The sequence below is a fragment of the Centruroides sculpturatus genome, unplaced genomic scaffold (assembly GCF_000671375.1).
Source record: "Centruroides sculpturatus isolate CEXI.00-Female unplaced genomic scaffold, Cexi_2.0 scaffold64, whole genome shotgun sequence".
Lineage (NCBI taxonomy): Eukaryota > Metazoa > Arthropoda > Arachnida > Scorpiones > Buthidae > Centruroides > Centruroides sculpturatus.
In genome coordinates, this window is record NW_019384335.1 from 603597 (window position 1) to 624442 (window position 20846).

The following is a 20846-nucleotide window of genomic DNA, read 5'->3' on the forward strand; positions in this document are numbered from 1 at the left end:
AGTTTAGATTTATGTGTAGGATTGTCTTAGCTGAGAGAATTTGGAATGAGAATATATATAGTAGTTTAAGAGTAAGGAACATTCAAAAAATGTTATGGAAAATAAACTTAGGTGACTTGTACATTGGTTAGATGGATGAAGATAAAGAGGAAAAGATTTGGTCGATAGATAGAGACTTAGAAACTAAGCGAAGTAGAAGCAGGCTAAAGAAAAATTGGAAATTAGCAGGCAGTAAGAAAAAGTGTAAAGTATTTACAGTTATATGAAAAGATATAATTTAAATCAATCAAACAATTTAATAGAAATAGGACAATTTGGAGAACGAACATGTCAATTCTCAATCCCTCTATGAGAAGGAAAAATGATGGACGATACTAATGCAAATTCATCCTTAAATCTGCAAAAAAGATTAAAGAATAGTGTCAATAATTTTCAAATAGCATAGAAATATTTTGCTTTTATTGAAATAATTGTTTTTAAATTTATGTGAATGTGTGATAAGCAATTAAATTCATTTAAATTTAATATAACATATATTTCAAGAATTCGTAAAATTTCATTTAATCATTTACTTAAACAATTATTACCAATATTAATAAATTTATAAAATTTTATAAATCATCACGATTATAGTTAATTCAAATGTGATGAAATGTTTATGACATCAAAATACAGTAATAATAAATAATTTAATTATGTTATCTATCGTACTAATTTTGTCAAATAAAATTAAAATAAAGAATTATTTCGTTACTAAATATTTCAAAAACAAAATATTTACTTTCATTTTGTAATTTTCATTAAACTTATTTATAATTCATAAATTTATTAGGTTTTAAAATTAAAACGTGAAGTGGACATTTCTGATCATTAATGTGTGTCTTAATATAACATAAGTACGTTGTACACCAGAATAAAATTGAAGGTAAGCACGAAATTAATTTTGAAACACGCAACAGATAACATAAAAAGTGAAAGTGTAAACAATGCTTTATAAAATATTTATTCTTTACAATAAAACATATTTTTAAATTTAAAATCCTTAATCTAACAATCGCGAGTTCCAAAAACATATTGACAGTATTATAAAACAAAAACAACCGAAAGTTTTTTTAATAAAATTTACTTCTAAAACTTTCTTTTATCTTAATTTCATGCATGAGAAATTTTAAAGTTTACACGATTAAATCTCTTTCATCAAAAAATTGGAATCAAGAAACTTTGAAAAATATATTCTGTTTACACGTTACACAGTACTTTCGAAATTCAAAAAATGAACAATACTTTGACGAACTTGTATACACTACACTTGACAGTACTTGCAGGTGGCATTGTTGGCTTCCCTCCAGATTTTGTATTTTAGATATGTCTCCAAGAAAGTAGCAAGTTTGAAAAACCAACACTGTTAATGTAGAGGGTTCCACTTTTATTCGGAAGTTAAGAAATTTTCGAATATCCAGCCGAATATTGAGTTCTTAAAGTCTTTTGTTTTATCGTCATTGACGTCGTATGAAAATGCTTGTGCCAGTTGTGTGAGCCACTCCATGTGTTTATTTCTCTTGTAATAATATCTGAAAGCCGTGTTTCAGAAATTAGATCATAATTGACTACCAGTTTTATTTTATTTTTTATGTTCTCTTTCCTGCCTTTTTTGTCACGTCAGCAAAATCCTTTATTTCGATTGGTTGAAGCTTTTAGGATCTTGAATCTAGAACTGTGTTTTCGAATTCTTGAATTCGAGAACTTTGAAAGGACAAATTGTCTGGTCTTCATTATGAAAGTAGCTTGAATACAATTTTACATTTTAAAAAATCTGATCACGTAGACACGTCTTAAACATGTCACACATTAATTCTTAATTACTGTAAAATTTCAGTTATTTCTAAACAGCACTCAGAAACTCTTTCGTGATCTTTAAAGTAGCTACACACTTTTACCAACGTCTATATTACTTGTCAAAGCAGTCCTGAAAGCCATTTTTTGTAAGGTCGTCGCTGTATTTTCCCTTCAGCTTTCATCAGTTGTTTCTCATTAATGAATATCTGACAAGGACATAACGACACTTACTCAATTTATTTTTTTCTCTTGATCTTGCCCCCATAAACTTTTATCTGTTCCTATAATGAAGAAGTTGAAGGACAGCAGGTTATAGTCAGTAACATAGGCGTACATAAACTATTATATTCTCGAGAACTGAGACAGATAGATGAAAATCGAGACCAGATATGGAAAGCTTAAATTTTTATATATAAGGGCTGTATACATAAATAACTAAGCTTTTCATATCGGGTCTCGATTTTCATATATTTAACTCATTTCTCGAGATTAACGAAGGACAAACAGACAATGGTGGAATGTATAGGTCTGAAATTTAAAAATTGCATCCCAAAAATATGAAGTTAGGTATTAATTATGTTTAAATATATTAATTTTAATTAATTTACTTATAAATATTTATAGCTTATTTATTCCCTAATAAAGGTTTAAAATTCGACTTAAAAATGGCTACTCTAATTTAAGGAGTATTATAAAATTTTTCATAAATTAATAAATCAAATTTTATTAAAATAAAATTACCTTTTTAATAAACCTTTAAGGCATAATATCTTATAAAAGTAGGATAATTTTATTTTATTAATAATAAAAGTGAAGGACATAAAAAAATAAATATCAGATTACTACTAATTAATTTCATCGCATCATTAATAGAGATGGCAATTAAATAAAATTTTAAAATATTTATTTATGATAAACTTTAACTTGTGTACTTTAAAATTTTAAGAATATAATTATTAAAAATTTTATAACTCTAAAATAATGCCACACTTGTTTACTTTACTCAACTTATTTTCCAAAATGCTTTAAGTTATAATTAAGACATAATTTATATTTATACTACGTCACTGGACTTAATTTTAAAACTAATATTAATTTACTAAATAAATAAATAAAAGGTTATGTGGTTATTAAGCATAAAAATATTTTTCTAGCGTGGATAAGACTTGAAAGAAAATCAAAATTTATAATGTTCTCTGTTCTCTTGCTTTCGATATTAAACCAAGATTCTGGTATTAGAAGTAATCATAAATATTAAATTTAACTAAATTAAATACGCTTAATTAATGTGAAGAATTTATAATAAATCTTATCAAGCTCGGTTCTTATCATGATGCCAACGTTACTGCTCTTTATCAACAATCATCCCAACTTTTCTCAATTTTATCTTCTTATCACGGCAACTTATCTCTAATTTATATGCATAAATAGTTCTTATATTTAATATATTTTTGCATTTAAAATAAATCGAGAATTCCTGGTTTAAATACATTTAATAAATTAATAATTTTTACACTAAAAAAACACATAAAAAGATTAAAGATAAGTCAGCTGTTTACATTCCTATTTTCTATAGAAGTTTCGTATATTACGTGTAAATTAGCATAAAATAAAATTAATTATAAATGTTTGTTGAATGTTTTAAATATCTTCAAATTTAAATTAATTAAAAATATTATAATTAACGTTAATATAAATTTTATACTAAGATATGAATATGTAATCAAATTTTAATGTAATTAAGTTCTAGAATAAACATTAGATTGTAATAATTATAATAAATAAGTTTAAAAAATTTTCAGTTAATCAATAAGTATTCTAGATAAAACTAGAATTTTTCTAATAATGCCAGGAAAGAAAGTTACTGCCTTATTTCCAAGATATTAATAGACTAAGTTGTTCACGGTCTATATTTTCTGGAGAGATTCTTGATGGTATTGATCGTCAGCTATTGTTATTACAGATAAAAAAAAGTCATATCAGATATAAACTGAATCCATTCTTTGTTGTAGAAGTAGTGATAGTTCCTTTCCACTGATGTGTACTTCCTTTACTTCATTATAATAAAGGATAACAAAAAACCAATTTCATCACACAAAACATGAAAAGTATTTATAAAAATCTATACACGAATGTGAATTTTGTGCTTATTCTTAAGATTAAATCAAAATAAAATTGAATAATTAATTTTGTAACATTTTATTTTACTTCTAAGTACTTCTTAATTGCACCTGAAAAAAAAAGTTACCTTAAAAATTTAGGTTGAATTAAATAGAACGAAGTGATTAATTAAAATAAAAATAAAACCGTTAACTAATCATTGAAAATTTGATTTTTAATTTAGTAAATCGTATAAAAATAATCAACATAATTATCGCGGTAAGAACTGATAAATGGAAAAATTCTTTCCGCTGTTCAAACAAAAAGATTAATTTAACGATTTTGTAATCCGGATTATATCATTTATCATTCAATCAATCATAATTTATCTAAAATTAATGCTAGGAAGACTTAAAAGTAATTCAAATTATTACACATTTAAGGCATACGCAGAGCATTTTAGAAATTGGAAAAAGCATAAGACAATTTACATGTTTTCCTAATGCATAAAAAATGAATTAGAATAAGAAATTTCTAACAAATGTTCTCAAGAGTCCTGTAAATATGAGGCCTGCTGAACTATCTTGCAATAAGTTATTGTTTTGTATACGGCAAAGCAACTCTCAGGAGGTTGCCACCCAGGAAACTGACTCCTATTTAGGTGTTACAAATGTGAAGAAAGCCCAAAAAACTCCACGTGACTAGCCTGTTGGCTAGGCGTGAACCTACGACTTTCATTGGTTTTATCTACTTTGGCACTGAGTAATGAATGGGCATACTGAACCATTTTAGATAATAAAACTCTGTTTTCTTTCTAAATGTTATAAAAATTTATATAAATAACATCATAAACAATAATAATTTTACATTAATAAAATCTACTTTAAAGTTTTTTAATATAACGTATATATCGCATTACTAAACTATAAATCTTTACCATAATCTTCGACAAAACGAAAGAATTCTGTCAGGTTACATTTGATATATATGGTGCAAGAATCCGAATGTTCTTAAATAGTAACTTACTTAAGTTGTCCTCAATAGTCTCATCTTATCAAATAAATAGTTTAACTTGAAAAATATTGAATTTGTTGTTTCAAAAGTAACGATAAATAATAGCCTTATTGTCACAAAAAGAAATAAATTTCTTCAACATTTCATACGATATTTGCATTTTAACTGGAATTAGTTAAAAGAAAAGTTGACAAATTTTAATATTCAATTTAAAAATAAATAAGAAAAAGTCTCTTTATATATAATAATACATATATAAGTTAGTTGCTTAGATAAAGATGTGAAATACGACTTGTTTGAACCAGGAGAAATTTGGATTTGTGTATCTCACAATGGACTTTACGGTTGGTTTGAATTTTGTCAATTGGACAGGTTTCTTTCGAATTGAGTTGGTCCTCATGGGGTAGAATGGAATCGCTAAAAGAATCCATATCAAATTTTGCTTCAGATTATATTTTCTTCCTTCGGTAACACCCACCAGACACATTTATCTGAAAAGACAGTGAATTATTAGAGACACGTATATATGTTTGTGTGTGTTTGTGCAGAGATCTAAAGGAATCAAGACAACATCCCTAATCATTATTAATTATTTTAAAACTATATTGTTACTTTCTATTAGTAATAATACAATTTTAACAATATTTTCCCTGTTTTTAAAAACATTTTTTTACAGTTAATTATTTTTTAAATCGAAGAAAATTAAACACAAATTAATTTTTATTTCTCAACCATACATTTGATATTTCAAGCAAACTTCATATCATTAATACTCGCGATAATATAAACATCTGCAAAATGTTTTAAACGAAACTAAAAGGAATATAATGAAATGTTATTATCTCCTAATTGAATCATCTCCTAAATGTTAACGTTATCGTCTAATTAAAATGAAGACTACCCAGTTTCTTAATCCACATCAAGCCTATAAATATGGATTCCTACAAAACATTGATAAGAATATTTTAATTTAAATGTTTGTGCAACAGATTTTATAGTTTCATATGTTTCCAAAACCAATAACTATATATTATTTATAAATATATACTGTATAAGAATATAAAATACACTTAAAATTCACGTCATTTTAATGCGACTGTTCTTAATTATTCGATAAACTTTATCAGATAATTTAGAACTAAATAAATTAATTTTCTTTATATTTTGTAATGATTTGTTTTTAGTACGATTTAATTTTTTTTAATTTAAAATTTAAACAATCATTAACTTTAAAAACGAGAATAAATCCCGAAAGAATATAAATTTATTGATACTTCAAATATAATAAAAGAATAATGTATTTTATCCCCGAGGTAAAATATTATTGTACAAATTTTTATTCCTTTAAAAATATTTCGTGGTTTCCCTGCAGCATTTAAATTTTTTTATTTTTTTTTTTTTTTACTATTTTAAAAATAAGGAAAAATAGTTTGATTGATGACACGTTGGAGTGTTTGACTTGCGGATAATTATAGAAGTTTTTAAAACGTCTGTCAAAACTATCGTTGCAGGCAATATATGAAAATATGATGCAGTTTGATAAATTGTTATACGTAACTCTTTCATTTTATTTTCACGCCATTTTTTAAAAGAATAATGAAAACTACAATATGCACTTGACAATGTCTTCTAAGTCAAGATGTTGGTTCTGAAAAAAAGATAATGTTTGTAATAAAAGACAAGATGCTTTTCAAAGCTGTTCTTAATAAAGTATTTATTTAAAAATGTTCACAAATATATAAACGTAATTTTCCATCAATAATTTTAAATTATCGGATCTTAGTGAAGCATTATATTGAAAGTACTTTTGTATTATTTAATACTGAAATATATTTCTTTCTTTAATTAACTAATTAATTGCAGTTTTAAACAATATATAATATTGTTATAATTGCAATAAAATTAATATAATTTACTTAATTATTTTTTTAATAGAAAAATTTTTATTAATCGCGAATACTTAAAATAATTTCTTCAGTTTGTATCTTTTACAGAATTAAATTATTTTTATAAGGTTACTTTTTATAAAGTTTTATGCTACATGTTTTATTAATGAATGTATTTTTATAATAATCGTAAACATAGAGGGTTTTTTAAAACTAGAACTTACGAGTTTTTTAAACTGTCTCAAGCTATAACCAAGTCTTCTTTTGATTTATAGTTTAGTCGTTATATTCTAGTAAAGTATCGAGTATCGTAAAGTAAAAGAGTGTCACGTTTTAGAGTATTTTAAAAGATTGAAAATCGTATAAAATAACATTTGCTAGTTTTATTTTTGACGTTTTATAGTAATTGATTATACCTTTGTATTTATTTAGACTCAAGAGCTTAAGCGGTTTTGAAAGGACTATGCGTAGTTCAGTTGTGTATAACCCAGTGTTTCCAAAACATTTCGGAATTCCCCCCTTTTTAATGCATATATTTCTTATGATTGTTTTCTTTTTAAAGTAAATTTTTGTCCCCTTGTCCTCTTCCAAATTAACTCGAAATATTTGAAGTGGTTCATAATTTATTTATAAATAAATTATAGATAAGTCATTATTTAATTTTTATTTATCGGTTGAAAATAGAGAGATAGATGACGAAACTTTCTCGAATATCTTATATAAGTTTAAAGAAGTTTTATCCATTTCAAAGAGCTTTTAAAGTGAATTCGGTAGCTTTAAAATACCATCTAATCCAGCTATTCGAAGTTTCTCTTGCCAAAAATTTATTTTAGAAAGATTTGTTGTAGATTAAATCTAATAAGTAATAGTCTAGAAGATAGCAAAAAGAATTTAAAAAATTAAATTCTTCATCGTTTTATATTTGTATGAAAAAATTAGTATAATTTAGAAGTTTTCTTTAAGAGTATATCCTATTAGACAAAAGCTTGGTCTATACTTTCAAGGGATTTAATTGCAGACATTTAACAGATATAACAGTATGAAATCTGATTTGTGTAGTTATTATCAAATTACTTAACTTTATATCAATTTTGTTTTGTATGTGTCCAGATTAAATTGATACTAACCTAATTTATATTTTTACTGAATAAGTTTTATAATAAACAGACGATCATTGCACAGCTTTAAATATTAAAAAATATATTTATTTTATTCTGATTTATATATAATAGCCTATATAAAACTAATTTTAAAATAAAAAAATATTTAAAATCATAAATATTTATTCAATGTGAAGCTCGTTGAATTACACATATTTTATCTTCTTAAATTATATACTGACCTGATAATTATGCAGATGTAGAATTATATTTCTAAGTTGGTTTAAATAAGAAAATATATAATTAATCATTGCAACATCCTATATTTTTATGATCAAGCCATAGTGTCTGCCTCTATATTTTTAATTATTTCATCTTTACTGCATGTGATGTTTTATAGTCATATAACATGGGGTTTTATAGTTATGTATACAGAAGTAGGAGGAACTTGAGGCAAAATATAACAATGGGGCCCTACAATAAAGATTGCAGAGGATGCAGAAGCAGAGAATTAAGAGAAGAGAAAATGGAAATCAGAGTAAGCCCAAATCATGATATTTTATGTGAAAAAAATGATAATTTACAGTACATATCGAAAATTTCATAGAACGATTCGCGATAATAGGCTAGATAAATTTTGAGTGGAATAAAGATGGCTAAATAATTATATTGGATATGAAAGTTTACTTTGAGGATGAAAGATGGCTAGCTAAATAACTAGATAAACTAGTAGAAGAGCAAATTTTATCCATGATGATACAAGGGACTATCTTCGAATCTATCCGAATATTTTATTGCAATTAAACCCACTTCCTATTCGCATTTTATGAAATCGGGAAATCGGCACAGGATAACCTTAAATATAGGAAGACGAATAGATATATCACCATCGAACGTTTAATCGAACCTGAAAATTCTAAGCTTAGAGAAACCACTAAATCCTTGTCGTTTGAGGAAGAAAATGGATTATAAAAGCAGATATTGAAGTTTCTAATGTCAAAACAAAGATGGTTTACCCAATAAATCAATAAATACCATAAATACAACCAAAAGGAGAGACTATCTCGATATGAATGCGTGTGAAAGAATTAAAATATCATCATAAACTAGAAAACTAATCCAAGCAAACCCCACTTATTATGTCTGATTTTCTTACGAATGGTGTAAAGTGCAAGGAATCTAAGTGAAAGGAATGTTTCTATTATAAACGCACGCAATACAAACGAATTAAACAAAAATATTTTCAAATACGAAACAGAAAAAATAAAAAACACTATTACGTATTTGGTTCGATCAAGTTAAACTTAACCATAACGAATCGGTTAGAAATGTGAGTATTAGAAAGATGTAGCCACTCATTCCTATTGGGTCTAGATTTACTAAAGCTTTTTAACCTAAGTATAGATAAAACAATATATAGAGAGTATTTCAGAGTGTCTTTTGAGATAACAAGGAATAATAAAGCGAATCAATACGAATTAAAGCACAACCACTGAGAGAAACATTATAAATCAAGAAGATTAAATAAATGTCTCTTTACTATAACTATTCAATGAGACAAAAGATCAAGCAGATATTAGAGATAAAGTGAATAGAAACGAAAACAACTTAAAGACAGATTTCATAATGTGTTTTCAAGGAACAAATTTGATATTGGATGTTTAGAAGTAGAATAGAGTAACATTGAGCTAACGAATAACATACCAGTAAATTTAAGGCCGTACAAATCTCAGTAATCAGAAAATTAATCCGTAAGGTACCCATAAAACCGTCTGTGTCACGATGAATGATTACTAATTACACGTTGTTCTTCGGATTTCAAAACTTTCCTGCCCTATTGCAATGTGTAATATATACTTTATTGGATAAATATATTTTTACATGAGTTTAATTATAATTATATATCTAGACGATATTTTGATACATTCTAAATCTTACGTAATCTTAATAATACACTCTATTGTTCAAACATTTGGTACATCTTAAATTGTATTAAATGTCCTCGAGAAAGAAAAAGTGGAGTTAAAACTAAGTAAATGTAAATACTTAGTCCACGTTATTTCTAAAAATAAATTAATATCATTAAATGATAACACAAGGTCAATACAAGAATTCTCTTTCTTAACATATAAAGTGATGCATTCAAATTGTTATCCTCACTATATTAACTGCTTAAGAAAAATTCGGAATTTATGTGGACAGAAAATTGTCAAAATTCGTTCGAAGCTGTTAAAACTCATTTCATATTTGGCCCGATACTTTCGATATTCGACCCAAGGAAAGAATGCATTTTTTGTACTGATACAAGTGGAGATAGGAAAAGTACTGAAACAAAAACAAAAAGATGGAAAACTCCACCCAATAGGATATTATTTTAGAAAATTATTGCCTTACCAAACCAACTGTCACATCATAGAGATTGGTAATTGTAGAGGCAATCGAATATTGGCACCATTATTTATATAATACTAAGTTTACTGTAATAACGGACTATCACGCAAGAAAGTGGCTCAAATCTATCGAGAAACCAAATTCTGGACTGTTCAAATGGTCACTAAAGCTCAATCAATACAATTTCGAGATCAAATATCAGGCAGGAAAAGAAATGATAAAGCAGACTGACTACCTCGAAATTCAACTCCAGAATCCAATATTAATTGTGAACATTTAACAATAATCAATTTATTTTTTTTTTAAAAAAAGGAAATCGTTAAGTCTTAACTGGGATTTTTTCATAGTTTGTTACTAAAAGGATGTACGAGGGAGAATGATGCGAATTTTGTGTAAAAAAACAAACAACATTAAATAAATTCTACATACCAAAGAACTGAAGGTTAAAATTACTAGAACATAGTCACTATAAATTTAGATACAGGGAACGAGCTGCTATCCTTAATATATTTGATCTAATACTGGCTCAAGATGACCTAAAATATTAACAATATGATGAAATGGTGCACGATCTGCTAAAAGAATAAAATTAATGGCTGAATCCTTCAGGAAACCCTAATGAAATGATTGCAATCAACACAATAAGAGGATTTCAAGAATATAATTATAAAAAACAGTACATACAAGTGGCTATAAATCTCTTCACTCGATATGTTTGGACTAGTTGTTCACGTACATAATATATGCTGGAATCTACTCAAGTAAATTTATGTGATTCCTAAACAAACAAAGCATTGCGCTAAAGTTTACAACAGTTAATTGTGTACAGTCAAACAGATTAAGCGAAAGTGTAAATCAAACTCTGTGTACTGGACTATGATGTGAAATCAACGAAAATTCTAGAAAATCGTTGGTCAAAATTACTGAATAAAGTCGTTCGATAATATAACAACACTTTTAAGACATAAGAAAATTCGGTTAATTCGCCCAAATTGTAAAATGACCCATGGACAATCAGGACTACCATTCGTTCATAGAAATTTAGGACATTCTTTGTCTTGGATAGGACTAGACAGACTAAATACGTCTTAAAGCTCGACATGAAAGCCAACACAATATTTACAGATACTATTATTTTTTTAACTTTTTAAATGCTTAATTAATCTAGTTATCTTTTTAATTCTGTAATCCTTTTAATTGGTCTAATTAATCTGTTTTCTTCTAATTAGAAGTTATTTCTTGTCAAATATTAAATGCAAAAAGAAAAACATATTCGAAAAAACTGTATGTTTTTAAAGAGGTAACTTGTAGATGTACTTATTAATTTATATTGTATAATTTAAGTGATAATGCAGTAATGTCTCGTACTTTGTATTTAATTCCTTTCAGGAGGCCGTTCGAACTCTGAATCGTTTGCGATCCTGATCAATTTTCCCCATTAGAAATAATGAAAAGTGAATTCATTTATTTTCATATTTTATATATCAATAATACCTATTTCGATAAACTTAAAACAGAAAGTGCACATAATTTAAGGTAAAAATAACACAAATAATTAAATGACCTAGACAATAAAATATAAAAACAATAAATAAAATGCATTCACTGTACCTTAGTGAGGAGTGATGTCTTGTTTTTTAAGGTCACTATGCAACTTGTTTGATGTTTTCACAAATGATCTTATGGGAGATATCCCCAGCCAATTTCTCTCCATGCTCATCCAAGCCCATAATGGAGGGCTGGTGGAGGGAAACTGGGCCCGAAATCTTTGGATAGACCACCTCTGAAAATTTTCTGGATTATTCAGATAGTCTGGATTCGATTCCGGGTTCCCCAGAGAGGTAGGTTGCCAACTTAACTTTTTGGCCATCCGACCATGCAAGGCCGTGGTTAGTTATATTTAATGAAAATTTGAGCATATATACAAAATAATAATCATCGACATTCTTATAAACCGAATAATCGTCTTGTAAAGGAATTAGACTAGATTCCAACTTCCATGTGATGATTAATTAAAATGTCGTCGTCTATTAAATGTATCATTTATGAATCCGATTATGTAAAAATGGTAAAGATTGATTAATCATTTGATAACATTAAAGACGAAAATTTGAGAACACCTAATTTTATTTGGATATTTGCAACTATGGTGGAAGCCATTTAATTTTCATAAATCAATAAATATTTTACTTTGTAGAATTAAATATTAATGAATAATAACAATAATAATGTCAAATTCTTTTGTCAACGAATTGCAGAAGTAACTATTTCTACTTTACTCCCTCCACTCTTCTCTTAAAACATTTGGATATACAGTAATACCTCGACTTACGCTACCCCGACTTACGCGATTTTCAAATCTTTTCGATTCGTCTGTTGTTTGAGCGCCACACAACTCTTGATGACTCACTCCCCCCACACTATTGTTCGGCTTATATGTTCGAACGTGTCGGACGGCTTACATGTTCGCGGAATCGACATATACCTACAATTTATTTTGTGTTATTTATTTCTGTGTTTGTTATATCTACGGAGACTTGAGATACTCTACTATGTCATCTAAACGAAGTAGAACTGATTCTTCTGCATCAAACAAGAAAATAAAAACTTTATCTTTGGAATGTAAAGTTAACATTATTAAAGACTTCGACACAAAAAAGAAAATTTGTGAATTGGCAAAGAAGTTTGATCTACCAGAATCGACGGTCAAAACAATTATAAAAGGTAAAGAAAAAATTCTCGAAGCTGTAAAAAATGCTCAATCTTTAAATTCAAGCATAATTCGTAAACGTCACGGTATTATCCCTGAGATGGAAACAATGTTAAAATTATGGTGTGACAATCGAGTAAATGTGAAAAATTGTATAATAATATAATTTTTCATATATATAGGTTATCTAAGATTTTATTAAACATTTTTTTCTAAATTATTGTTTTCTTTAGTCTCCTGCTCCAATTAAAAATTATTTGTATGTATTTATATGCGAAATTATACCCCGACTTACGCGAATTCGACTTACGCGGTTATCGCTTGGTCCCACCTATCGCGTAAGTTCGGGGTATTACTGTATTAATGTAATCGGCCAATTTTGATTTTTACTTTAGAAATTCTGTTAATAAAGCTTCTCTTATTTTTGTATATTCATTCAAATAATTAGGGAGATATATTTTTCCAGTTGATAAATTTAGTCAATTGATATCTTTGTAAAATCAATAATTACCGATTTCCTCTTTCATAAAAATTCGGAACTTAGCTTTTCAGACGTTCGATTTCAAAATGGGACGATTATACAGTTTGCTCTAGACAAACAGCTAAATGGGAAAAAGACTTCACAATTTAAAAAAGTGCTGGCAAGAGATCTTGCTCGAGTTACCTGCACACGAACAGAAGGTTAAGGGGACCATTAAAAAGTCCGATACAATTATATTAAGATGTAAAGTTTAGGTAATAACAAAAGCTTTAAATGGATAATTTTGTCGAAGTATTATAAAAATCTCCATTTAAAAAAATATTTAAATTAGAAAAATACTACGACACTAGATCAAAGTTAAAAACGTGGATGTACGAGGGAGAATGATGCGAATTTTGTGTAAAAAAACAAACAACATTAAATAAATTCTACATACCAAAGAACTGAAGGTTAAAATTACTAGAACATAGTCACTATAAATTTAGATACAGGGAACGAGCTGCTATCCTTAATATATTTGATCTAATNTTACCTGCACACGAACAGAAGGTTAAGGGGACCATTAAAAAGTCCGATACAATTATATTAAGATGTAAAGTTTAGGTAATAACAAAAGCTTTAAAGGGATAATTTTGTCGAAGTATTATAAAAATCTCCATTTAAAAAGATATTTAAATTAGAAAAATACTACGACACTAGATCAAAGTTAAAAACGTATGTGACACTATGTGTAAAGAAGTGTTACTAAAAAATAACTTTTATATCATTAATTATTATAAAAAGGCAAAAGCAGACTTAATTTTGAGGATAGAGATAAGTTTTTAAAAATATCTTAAAGGCCATGGTAGTGCCACTTTTACTTTTGTCACATGAATAAATTGACCAATGAAGCCCACTTTTCCTCATCGTTGTAGCAGAATTTCAACTTCATACAAATGATACGTTTATTATGACACAGTTTTTGACTTATCCCCACCCAAACGGATCATGCTGTGTTATTATTAACATTATTTTATTTTTATAAATGATAGATTTAATTTTAAAAATTGTGTCATCTTTCAACTTTTTTGTCCACCAGTTGCTGAATGGATAACATTACTAAACTCTAGTTGGTCGCGGGTTCGCATCTGATCAAAGGCTAGCCGCGTGAAGTTTTCTAGGTTTTTTCACGTGTCTAACACCTAAATAGGGGGCAGTTTCCACTAGAACATCTAGAAGAACCCCATTGGCAGATCGCCCAACAACTGCAATGCCTTTTGCTATCGATTAAATCTAATCCAACTTTTTTCCTACTATAATAATTATCTATTTAACATTGATATTTTACGTGCCTTTAACGTGACACCTATAAAATTCATCTGAATCAACTTTCTACCATATGTACTGAATAACATTGTTGAACCATGAGAGTAGTATTAAATGGAACGCTGAGAATTGAACGTAATGTTGAAAATTGGAATAATTTTGTTTCTGGGATACAATAACTCAATTTATGAATGGAACTGCTAAAAGAATGCTTCCCAGGAGGACTTTCTATGGGGAAGTGGCCCCTATTTAGAGTTAGAAGCGTGAAGAGAACCATGAAAACTTCACGTGACCAGCCAGTCGATTAGCACGAATTCCTTAGCAACTACCAATGTTCAGTAGTTTTATACACTCGTCCTGAAAATTGGAATGTTACGTGTTTTTTCATGACTGTAATATTTTATTCAAATTTGTAAATATAATTATTCTTTTGAATAGTCCACAAAGTAATATTCTGGAAAAATCTAAAGACAAAAATTTATTATCAAGCTTTATTATTTATACAAATCGTATATTTGAAACGGATAATGTTAATTAGTAACAAATACAAACATCTGGAATTCTAATTACCTCTATCTGTCATTGTCATCACAATTCGTTGACATTAACATAATAATTTTGTTACATTGATACATATCAAAAGACAATATGCAATGCTTAAAGCATTTGAAATTTGTTTCCTATTTAAATATTTACATATAGGAATTTAAATCTAATTATATAAATTAATTTAAATTATACATTCATTTAAGCAATACGTTTGATATATTTTAAAAATTCTAATTATTTATTTTGCTTTGTAAATATTAAGGTCAAATTTTTCTGAATTGTTAGAAAGAACATCAAAGGTCGTCTGAGCATTTTCTTTAGATAATACACTAGCAAAAATGGAAAATAAATGGTCTATTAGTCTTTCTTCATTAAATGGAAATTGGACGGTTGATAAAATTAACTTTTTGCTAGCCATTAACATTATTTTTGTCGTCAACAAATACTTTTTTAAAATATGATTCCCATCAGTTCTAGTTAAGACAACTATCAACTAAAACTGGAAACAATTTTCCTACGTTGCAATCATTGCTTATCTTTCTACACACACATATATATGCATTATTTACGGCGTATAAGACGCACCCATTTTCCAAAGGCATTTTTTAAATAAAAAATTTAGTACATTTCTAATCTGCTTTATTGAAAAATAAAGTGCTGTAATTTTCATACAGTTGGTGTACAAAATGTATTTAGGTATAAAAACAATGAATAATATCCCAGTTGCTCAAAGTTAATATTGCCATGTGTTAAGAGATGTTACTAAAAAACTATAACAGTTAAAGTGTAGTTAGATAAACCTGATGGCGGCACTTCCGGAATCTTGACAAGTCTTTTCCGTATTTTAATTTTTAATCGGTATTGTTTTATTCATTTTTGTTGTTGTAATGGCAGAATTAGTTAAAGTTTAACAGTCGTCATGGTATAAGTGGACTTCAAAGGATTTTTCCTATTATTTAGAATTGAAATTCCCTGAAATCGATGATAAGAAAATTTCGTCAGATATTAAGTTTTCAACCTGTACATGTAGATTGTACGAAATGTGATGGTTGTCGTAAATTATTGAAAACATCGTGATTCTGTTTCTTTTAGATATCATAAATGCAAGATGAACAGTTCGTTATTTTTAGGAACATTTAAACGTAAATTTGAGAACTATTTTTTCGTTTATTTCGCATCTAATTTGCATAGAATGTACCTTGAGCTTGACCTAATCGGCCGTGGGCGTGAGTAGTCGAACAGCTGTTGACTGGGCGGATTTCATATTAACATTATGATGGTTTTATAGACTAATTTGTCCCAAATGAAAATTTTCGGACCCGGAAAGGTGGTCGAAATCCATGAGACTAATGTGAGCAAAAAGACAAAACTAGAAAAAAGTTTTGACATGTTCGTTCAGTATCGAATAAGATTCATCCGGGAGCGGGACGTATTTCAGTTTGGAAGGAGCCAGGAATTGTACTTTTAGCGCTGAAAGTAAGTACAGTACAAATAAATTCGAAAATCGTAAGAGGAAGAATGTAGACATGTATGTTAATAATGCGGAAAAAGTTTCTACGATGGAAAAAGATATTTTTTCGTAAAATCATCCGAATCATGTTATTTACCTAAGAAATTGGAGGTAAAGAATTAGAAATATGTTAACGGTGAGTGAAAATTTTTTTATTTAAATGCACTGGACGCCATTTTGTGGACGTCGCGTTTACAATCAAGTTGGCGACCGGAAGTGCCACCATCAGGTCTACCTAGCTATAATTTTACCAACAATTTTGTCTGTTTTATTGCGGTGTTTTGTTTTGTTTTGTTTTTACTTTCGTCTTGGGATTAGATGCTAGAGCGGCAGGAACGGTCTCGGGTTCTTTCCATGAGGATGGTTTTCCGGAACCTGGATATATCGTGCTCAAGTGCTTAATAAAATTGTGTGGAATCTCTCCTGGAGTTATTAATGGCCACATTTTTGAAACTTTTTATACATAAAGGAGTACATATGGGTGTCCGATAGATCTTCTGTATAATGTTTTGGCAAATTTTTTTCATTTTTTAAATATTCCCACAGTCTTTCAATGTTTTGCGTACGAACTCCCTTATTTGGGTTTACAAAATTTTTCGAGCGATTTACTGTTTTGTGAGTCCGATAATACAATTTGCATGTTTCGGCACATTTACTGCAAACTTCCTCGATATATTGTATGCCTAATTTCGCCGCAAATTTAAAACTACTATCTATTCTCGGGTCTAAACCTATTTCCGAATAGTCGGACTAAAGCATTCGATAACATTGACGGCCGGTGTACTTCTTCCAGAAATCGTCGGACTCAATATCGAAATTAGGTCATTGTTAATTATTTTTACAGAAAAAGAAAGTTTAAATCGATTATTTTTTAGTTTTTCTCTAAATAATTTTCTATAAATTAAACTCAATAAGAAATTGTTACTTAACTTATAAAAAAAAAAACGAAATCCGAAATCTTCTATAACTTCGAAGTTTCAGTATCTCAGAATGGCACGATACGAAAAAAAACCGCATTAGCAAAATAATAATAATTAATAATAATTTGCATAATTTGCGATCATTCGTTTCACAGCGCCCTATACGAACTTCGTCACTAGATAACCTTATTGGAGATTACCGGAAGCGTCGCCATATTTCTCTACCATAGGTAACATTAACCCAAAAATATGTTCGAATATTCGACTATGTAATTCAATACTTCAACCTGGAGCTTAATTTATTTTGCATCAGATTAATGAAATTTAGTTTCATTTGTTTAATTTATTTGTTCGAAATATATTTTCCATTATTTCATACTTACAAGTTCTAATTCACTAAAATGTATAATACATATGATGTATAAAATACTATATTATTGATATTGTATTTTAATAGAATAAATGTGTGCTGTAAATAGTTTCATTTATTGTAATTCCAATAATTACTAATGTCTCCTCTTTAAACTTACAAAGACTACAATATTGGAAAACAGTTTCGTATATCATTATGAGCTGAAAGTTTTGCTATCGAGAAGTAAAAATAACGAAATTATTTAATTATTTTGATATCTAACCTTTAAGTAATATGATTTTAATAAAATTTTATCTTAAGATAATCTAGCCATTGAAATTAGGTTTACAAAAGAAACATTAGAAATATTGTAAAGGATATTTTTTTGCAATAAATAAGCACTTATAGTTTATATTTTAATGAGATATAAATATCATTAAAATACAAGATTGATTTCATTATATTTACAGTTTCTTAAAAATAATGAAAATTAAAAATTTCCAATTTGTGTATATTCCTGCAAGTTTTTTATTTCAAAATTAATATTTAAATTTGATATTCAGATAATTTTATCTTTAAGCTGTTTATGACTTATTTGTTTTTAAAATCTCCATACATTTTCTCCAGAAATTTATAATTAAATTTTCTAAGTTTAGGAACGTTATACAAGCGATAACTTCACTCCTTTCTTTCTTATCAAAGCTATTCAGATAAGAAACATGACCGATATTTGTCGATTTTTGATAAGAATGATCAAAGTACAGGCTTCATACTCAATAAAATTTGGAAAAATTAGGCTGCTTCTGCATCGGACATTTTTCACAAGATTAATTGACCTTAATATTTAAAGTAGTCTTTTGATTTTCAAGTGAACTGAAATAAATTATGATATTTATATGATAAGACAAATAAATCTTCTGCCTTGTTTCTTTACTTATATATATATATATATATATAGGAGAACCCCTGGTCGCGGTACCGTATGGTAGTGTGTTCTACGTGCTCCGAATTTTGATCATCGCATCGGCGAAACAACTTATCAATCCGTGGATTATTATACATCTTTGGATACATCTCTTCGAGGGCTATCGTTTTATGTCTTATTCGTCCGGATCGGATTAACGGTTCAGAAGATTCGACCTCCGGAAGTTTTAGATATTCCGGCCGCCATCTCCGGTTAGTGGTTATTCTATATATCGTTTGAAAGCGGTTTTTATGCCGGTTCTATCGCCGTTAATATTTTTAATATCGGACGAGCCGTTCTCCTTTTTCGAGGCCAACACGTGTATGATATCGGGCCTTCGTGCGGACTTTTCGGGCCTCCGATCAGGTTCATTTTTGGTATCTCGATGTCTGGGATTCTATTTATCTATGGGAAAAAGTTTCATCCACCTGCGTCCACTAGAACTTAAGTTACTACCATTCTTAAATTGACCTCAACACAAAGGAGTCAAAGGTCATCGTCCTCGCCACGTGGTCATCCCCTACCAGCCCCTAATTCGGCGGTTTTCGGCTGTTTTGGGGTGTTTTTCTGGGAGCATCTTGGTGTGTGATATATCATTAGACTCGTTAAAATTCCCTGCTTCTTTCTGTTATATCCATTTAATTATTATCAATCATGGAGGGGGATAAAGAGGACATTACTGTCTCTAATAATAGCTTCATAGAAGAAGATATCCTAAATACTATTAACGAGCAACTGGAGGTGATCTTCTCCAAAATACCATCGAACTCGAACGTATCTGTGAAATCTAAAGAAAGGACAGCTGTTAAAGAGGCTGCTGTAAAGATGCATGCGGCCGCAAACCAGATTTTCGGAATGGTNTGTCTGTCGAGACCAAAATTTAAAAAACGTGAACATCACACAGATTAATATGTACCCCTAAGTCTCTGGAACGGAATACATGCACCAGTGAACCTACAACTACGCGATTTATATTTTAAAAATAATTAAATTCACTTAGCATTCAAAACTTGTGAATTTTGAAAAAAACAAATTTGCTGATTAAATACGGACAACCGTTTAACTGAAGTAAAACGGGTTTTCCCCTTGCTATGGATGTCTGCCTAGTTCAGTTCATCCACATTCTGCTACAGTTCGCCTTTATTATCAGTTCGAAATGGGGTGGTTCCATAATACCCGCAGTGTTCCATAATACCACCTTCTCCTCTATATATATTTATGCTTTAAGACTGACTGATTAAAACTCGAATAAGTAAAATAGAGAAATTTATTTGTCGTATGTGTGGAATCATAGGAATTATGTATATCTTTATTCTTTTACAGGTAAAGTATGGCCCTGATTAAGGAGGAACAAATTCAATGAAACACAGTCAATGTGAAGTCATCAAAGAATTTAACAGGTTGCATCTAGAGGTCTAACTAATGTATGATTAGTTAGACCTCTAGATGCAACCTGTTAAATTCTTTCAATGTTAAATTCACACAACAGTCTGAATGTACTCTTCTGCGACTTTTCAGGTCTCCACTATGGTAATATCTTATATATGTTCCTTCTTACTCAGCGCTATACTTTACCAGTAAAAGAATAAACAAAAATCAACATAATTTCTATGGTTAAAAATTTAATCGAATCCCAGTATATTTTACCAGCGTATTGTTATTTAATTTGTGGTGCCTGATATTCGTAATGTCCACTTAAACATTTTTCCAGTAGCAAAAGAAATCTTT